Below are 6,145 nucleotides of genomic sequence, written 5' to 3'. Positions count from 1 at the left end.
ATGCTTTCTGTGAAATTTGTTTTATTAGTAGGCATTTGATTAGAATAAAATTCCGTAAAAGTCACAAAAATTTGTTATGGCTTTTCCAATTATCTTTCTTCATCTCTTGATTATTAGACAACCATTATGCATATTAAGGCACTAATTAGGGCTTGAGCATTTTCCTAAAAATTATTTTGTAAAGATCAATGATGTTACATAGCATTAAGTCAGAATCAACCCACATTTGGCCCTTTTGAGGCAGAATATCACATGTGAAAACACTCGTCATTTTCTCCTGCAAAGCAGCGGGTAGATTTGAACTGCATACCTTTGAGTTAGCAGCATAACTCCACAATTAGTAGGCCAAGATATTATCCCTGATTGGTTAGGTAGAACCTAGCATAACGACTTCAAAACAGTCAACCACCTCTTTGGCTGTTTGTGAATTCAGTTATAATCAATGAGATGTGAAGGTAGCATTTTTGTATACAGTCATTCTTTTATTGATTTTACCATGCATTCAATTAACCACTCACGATATTATTTTATTCTCAAATTATGAAATCAAAGAAAGAGATAATATGTAGGTATATCTTCTTTTATTGGAAATAGATTATATTCTGGTTGGAAAACTTATCATTGAGTTTCCTCCATTTTGCTTATGAAGGATCTTCGTGTAAATTATCTTTTAGTAAGAAAAAGACATTTTCAAACCATAATAATAAATATTGTTGTAAAAATGAACATAATAATAATAAGTATGCTAACTATGATCCAATGTTTATAGTGAGAATTGTACATATAGTATTTCCCTCAATTCCTCAAATAAAGTAGTAATACCCAATTTTATTGTTGAGAAAGTACAACTTTTACTTGTAGACAAATATAATGTACACAAAATCTCACAGACCCAGATCTGTCAGAAACCAAAGTAAGCATATTAGTAATTATATCATTATAAAGATTTTAAATACTTAATTTTGTAATCAATTTTAATGAAAGTTTACAGAGGTTTTGGGTTTCCATTCATTCAGTGTTGCACTTTTCTCCCTCCCCAATTTGTTCTTCTCTTTGATAAGTAAAAGAAAAATTATTTCATTGTTATACAATACCTCCCACCAAGTCCACTCAACTATGCAGCCTTCATTCTGGACTCTTGTCATGACAATAATACCTAATCATATATCCCTTTTAAATAGTTCTCTCTCTCATCTGTTTCAATGTAGTATGTATTATTTATCCCCACTTTCTCAGTCTCCCCTCAACCCGTATGTCAGTCCTCTTTTATAATAGCGGCATTATGCAGTATTTATCTTTTTGCGACTGAGATATTTCACCCAGCTTAATGTCCTCCAGGGTGACCCATTTTGTATAATATTTCATGAGCTCCTTGTTTTTCAATGCAGCATAGTATTCAATTGTGTGGGTATACCACAGCTTCTCTATCCATTCATTTGTTGATGGGCATGTGGGTTGTTTCCAACTCTGCTATTGTGAACAAAGCCCCAATAAACATAGGTGTGCAAGATTTTTAATATTTTATTAGTGTTCAGATAATTTAGATGAATTTCATATGAAAATAAAAATGGCTGGAGCAACTTTCTGATTTAGTACTTAGTGTTTCATGGCAATTTGACTCTTGTTCAGTTTCCTTCAATCTTTGAGAAAGTAGAACAAGCCACTTAAGTGCACTTCTTTCCAGTTATTTTGGGGAAAATAGAACAAATCACATTTGATAAAATTATAGTTATTCAATGAATTGTTTTACCCTGTGATTTCTTTCTCTTTGATCCACTAGTTCCTATTCTTGTGCCTGATAAAAAGCAATACCTACTTAAATGTTTATTAAAAAGATAAAGAATGGAAGAGAGAGGGGAAGGAAAAAGAAAGACAGGAAGGAAAGATGAAAGGAAGAAAGAAGTAAAACTTAAAGAAAAAGGAAGAGGAGGCAAAAACCAAAATTTGAAAGTTAATATTGCAGTCTATAATATTCTTTAAATTTGAGTGTCATTTCTTTAAAACAAAACTAATTATTTTTACTTGACTTCGTAAGTGTGAATTTTTTTTAGTGGAAACAGATTTTAAAATAAAAACAAATTACTGTTTCATGCCAAAATGTCTTTGATATTGCTAGAGAAGCACATTAAGATCTAATTTCTTTTAATTGAATATTTATACCCTACTTGGCAAACATCCATCTACTAATAGGTTCAATAATTATATGAATGCATGTGCTAGGTTTACACGAATAGCTCCATTGTTGGAAAAAAGAAATGACCAAATATTCACAAGACCTAGTTTCATCTAATATTTTATAGCCAGTTTGAGGAGAAATCAGTAGAGACAATGGAATTTCTAAATATTAGCTAGAAGACATTGTATCAAATGCATTTAACATTCCGAATAGAGGAGTCACAAGAACAAAACTAAAATGCTCTCTTTTATGTTTTTGGCAAGATAAAAGTTCTGAAGCACAGAGATGGAAAAACACATAAAGAGAATTTATTTCAGACATGCATATGTAACTCAAAGTTTGACAATAAGTCAGCTAACAGACTTTTTAATATTTCTCTCTTTTTACTTGAAACAGATGGCCCCTCCTTAATTAAAATTAATGCCTGGTTCCAAAGAGTTCATTGCTGTCTCCCCTAGCACAGCTGTACCACAAATGATCTTCACTTCTGGGAGACTATATTGTCTTTTTACTCTAACTAGTCCCTTCAAAATGATCTTCATCACCACCCTGTCTTCTTCCTTTTCTTAGTCTAATTATCTTTCAAAAATAATCAGAATTGTAATTTAAATTTTACAGTACATAATTAACCACACTGGTTGATGGAGAATGAGAAATTGTGGCTCTAGGCAAGCATCAAAATTAATATGTACAATCGGGAATACATCTTGTTGCATAGGAGTGTCATCTGGCTAGTTTGCAGGGAGAAGCAGAGTTGAGCAGCCCAGACCGTACTAGGTCCACACTGCTGTCTTAGGTAAGGTTTATGAAATCCCATGCACAGTTGGTCTGGTCTCGCTTTCCTGATGCTTTGCTTTTCTCTAGGTGAAACCCAACATTACTCCCTAATGACCACCTCTTTTGTTCTGTCAGAAGTCTCTGGCTCTTTTTAAGTGTGAACATTTTGAGGTAGTTATTTGCTCTTATTGCTTCCATTTCACCTTCATGACAAGTTGTGAAAGGTTCTCGGGTCTGGCTTTCTTGCAGGTATAGGTTGCTTAGCTGTGAACCATAAGCCTTAATGCATTAGAGAGGTGAGGAGAGGAAGCAATGTCAGACTGGCTGTAATTAAGTCCCTGTAGGCCACTGGGCAACTTATCATTTTAAGGTTGCTGAAGTGTGAGACTGGACTAAATCTATTTGACTCACAAAAGAAAGGAGCAAGCATCTCAACTACACAAAGTGGTTTCCTCCCTAAACTGGACTTCCTAAGATTCGTGTGACTTTTTTTTTTAAATAATAATGATCAGCTGAAGGAAATTTACCACAATGGTTATTCTCCATCACTAATTACTGGGAGGGAGCTCTGGGGGGCTATTGGCAGGAACCTACTACACTGAAATCACAACGGCTTGGAATTTAAGGTCACCAGATGCTCTGAGGGAGAAGGATGAACAATCTCCTCCCATGAGATTGACTGCCTCTAGAACTCCACGAGAGTGTCAGCTATGGATCGGTTTGAACTCTATGGTACATAACAATGATTACCGGGATCTTTGAAGTTACACTGTTGGTGTTTTTAAGTGCCATCATGTAGAATATGACTCACAGTGACCCTATCTGAACTCTGTCCTATACTGTGCCATCCTCACACTTCCTGACACATAAGAGCCTATTGTGGCAGTCACTTTGTTAACCCACCTGGTCGAAGGTCTTTTTCTCCTTCACCATCCATCTACTTTCCCATCATCATGTCCCTTTCCAGGGAATAGCCCCTCCTAGTAAAACTGCCCATAATATATGAGGTGTGGCTTCATCATCCTTGCCTATAAAGAACCCTCTGGCTGTATCCTTCTCAAGACACATTTGTTTTCTTGGCTGAAGGAAGGAGAAAGTGGAAGCTGAATAGAAGGCATTGGCAAAAATGTAAGGCCCGGGGAATTTAATTCCTTCTTAATCTTCTAAGAGGACAAAAGTCATCACTAGGCTGAGAGTCTATTTTCCCAAAAGAAATAAAAAGAATCAGCTGGAACATAAATTGATTAAAAGAGAGAGAAAGGAAACAAGGAAAGAAATAGAAAAGTCATGATAATTTGACAATTTATAGTAAAGTTTTTTGATTGGCTTCACTGTTAATTTACTAATATTTATATAAGTTTTTGCTCACAATTCCAACTTCTCTGCTGACACAAATGCTGACTCTTGCTTATAATATTATTAGAGTTGATTGTGTGTTTTTTGGAGTGTTTTTTTAATTCCTTTGTATCTTATTGTTGTTGGTTGCTTTTCATATTTTTTCCCATCCATAAGAAAAGGCCATTCACCAAACCTTTTAATTGGGTCTGTTGCTTCTGATATAAAACCAGAACTGAATACTGGCATTTTTCATTGGAATCCTGTGCGCCTTTATTGAAAGTGAAAGAAAGATAATGGTTTGAGCAGCTATTTTCTAATCAGGTCTTCCCCTTAATGATGACCTTACAAAGTAAATTAGAAAACACGGCTGCTATTGATATTTCTTAATCAGGTACTTCCCCCCATCCCCGAAAATATAGATGCTTGTCAGTATTTCTCAATTAGATATGATTTTTCTTTTTTAGAAATGGAGTTATTTTATGTAGCTTTCCCTTGAGTCTTCATAGTAACATGGATGGCTATATCGGACTCAACTTAAATCTGATAGTAAGCTAAACTGATAATGGATATAACCATTTTTTACATTTGCTTATAGTTCTAAATTGCACTAAACATCTTTTCTTCCAATATTTTCTTAAAATTAAGATTTTTTTTTTAGGGTTTAGAAAGCACTCATTTTTTTCTTTAAAAAGAACAACCAGAAACAATTACAATAGATGTCTATTTTTTCCCAATATTCTGCAACCAATGTTAAAGATAATTAAATAATAAAGAGATTAATCAATTTTAATGTGAAATTGTATTGTTGACTTCATTGTATATATACCTTATAGTCCTTCAAATATGCCAAGTGGAAATTTATGTATATTAAAATACCTATACTAACTTGCACCCATGGCTATTAAACAATTAACCCACTTTTCATGGGTAATCAACCCACAATAATTTGGTTTGGGTGTTCATTACCCAGATTAATTCAAATAAAAAAGACACAGTGAGGCAGAAATTGGATAAGTGGATACTATCTAATCCCAACTGTCTTACTTTTCCAGAGGGATGTCTGAATTGGATTTTGACAAAATATCTCTCTTCACCACAATGCCCCTAATCAAATGCAATGTGATTTTTCTCTATTTCTTAAAATAATTTATTCTTCCATGAATTGTGTGGAGTTAATAGTCTCCAAAATTCTCAAGGATTGAGGTTATAAAAATCTTTAATCTTCCAAATAAAACTCTATGGTTACAAAACATTAAAGAACCTTCTAAGTAATCCACTGAAATTATACAAAATGATTTTTTTTAACAATTAAAAATTTGCCAATGATGGTGAGGTCTTTGGATTTTTCTAAAAAATAGGCCATAAATGGTGTGTTGCTTAATTACTGGCTAAAAGAACAGAAAGGAAAATATTTGCCATTTTAGAGCTTTAGGGCCATTTTATAACTCAATTCCAGTTCAGAGCAGAACAGCTGAATATTTTTACAATAATCAATAACTGAAAAATTTTGTATTTTAAAGGTATATCTGGGTCCATAAATTTAAAAAATTATATATATAACACTAAGAACATTTTAAATAAATTATGCCATGCCACGAGTATATGTAGAAAAATACTGGTAGATCAGTGAACTGATAATGTGCAATTCTCGTTGTTTTACATGAAGTGAAACAAGTTCACAGAAAAAGATTTTTTGGAAATATGAGGTATGTGTCAGGATAATATTCAAATGAAATCTTTACTCTCCACTTGAAGTTGTCATTAAAGACACTTCCATAACAGTATTGCAATAAAAATGAATAACTATTTTGTAATAAAAATGAGTATTTTGTACATAACATTAATATTATATTC

The sequence above is a fragment of the Elephantulus edwardii genome, unplaced genomic scaffold (assembly GCF_000299155.1).
Source record: "Elephantulus edwardii isolate Elephantulus edwardi_28Jun2011 unplaced genomic scaffold, EleEdw1.0 scaffold00069, whole genome shotgun sequence".
Classification (NCBI taxonomy): Eukaryota; Metazoa; Chordata; class Mammalia; order Macroscelidea; family Macroscelididae; genus Elephantulus; species Elephantulus edwardii.
This window is presented reverse-complemented; position numbering follows the sequence as displayed.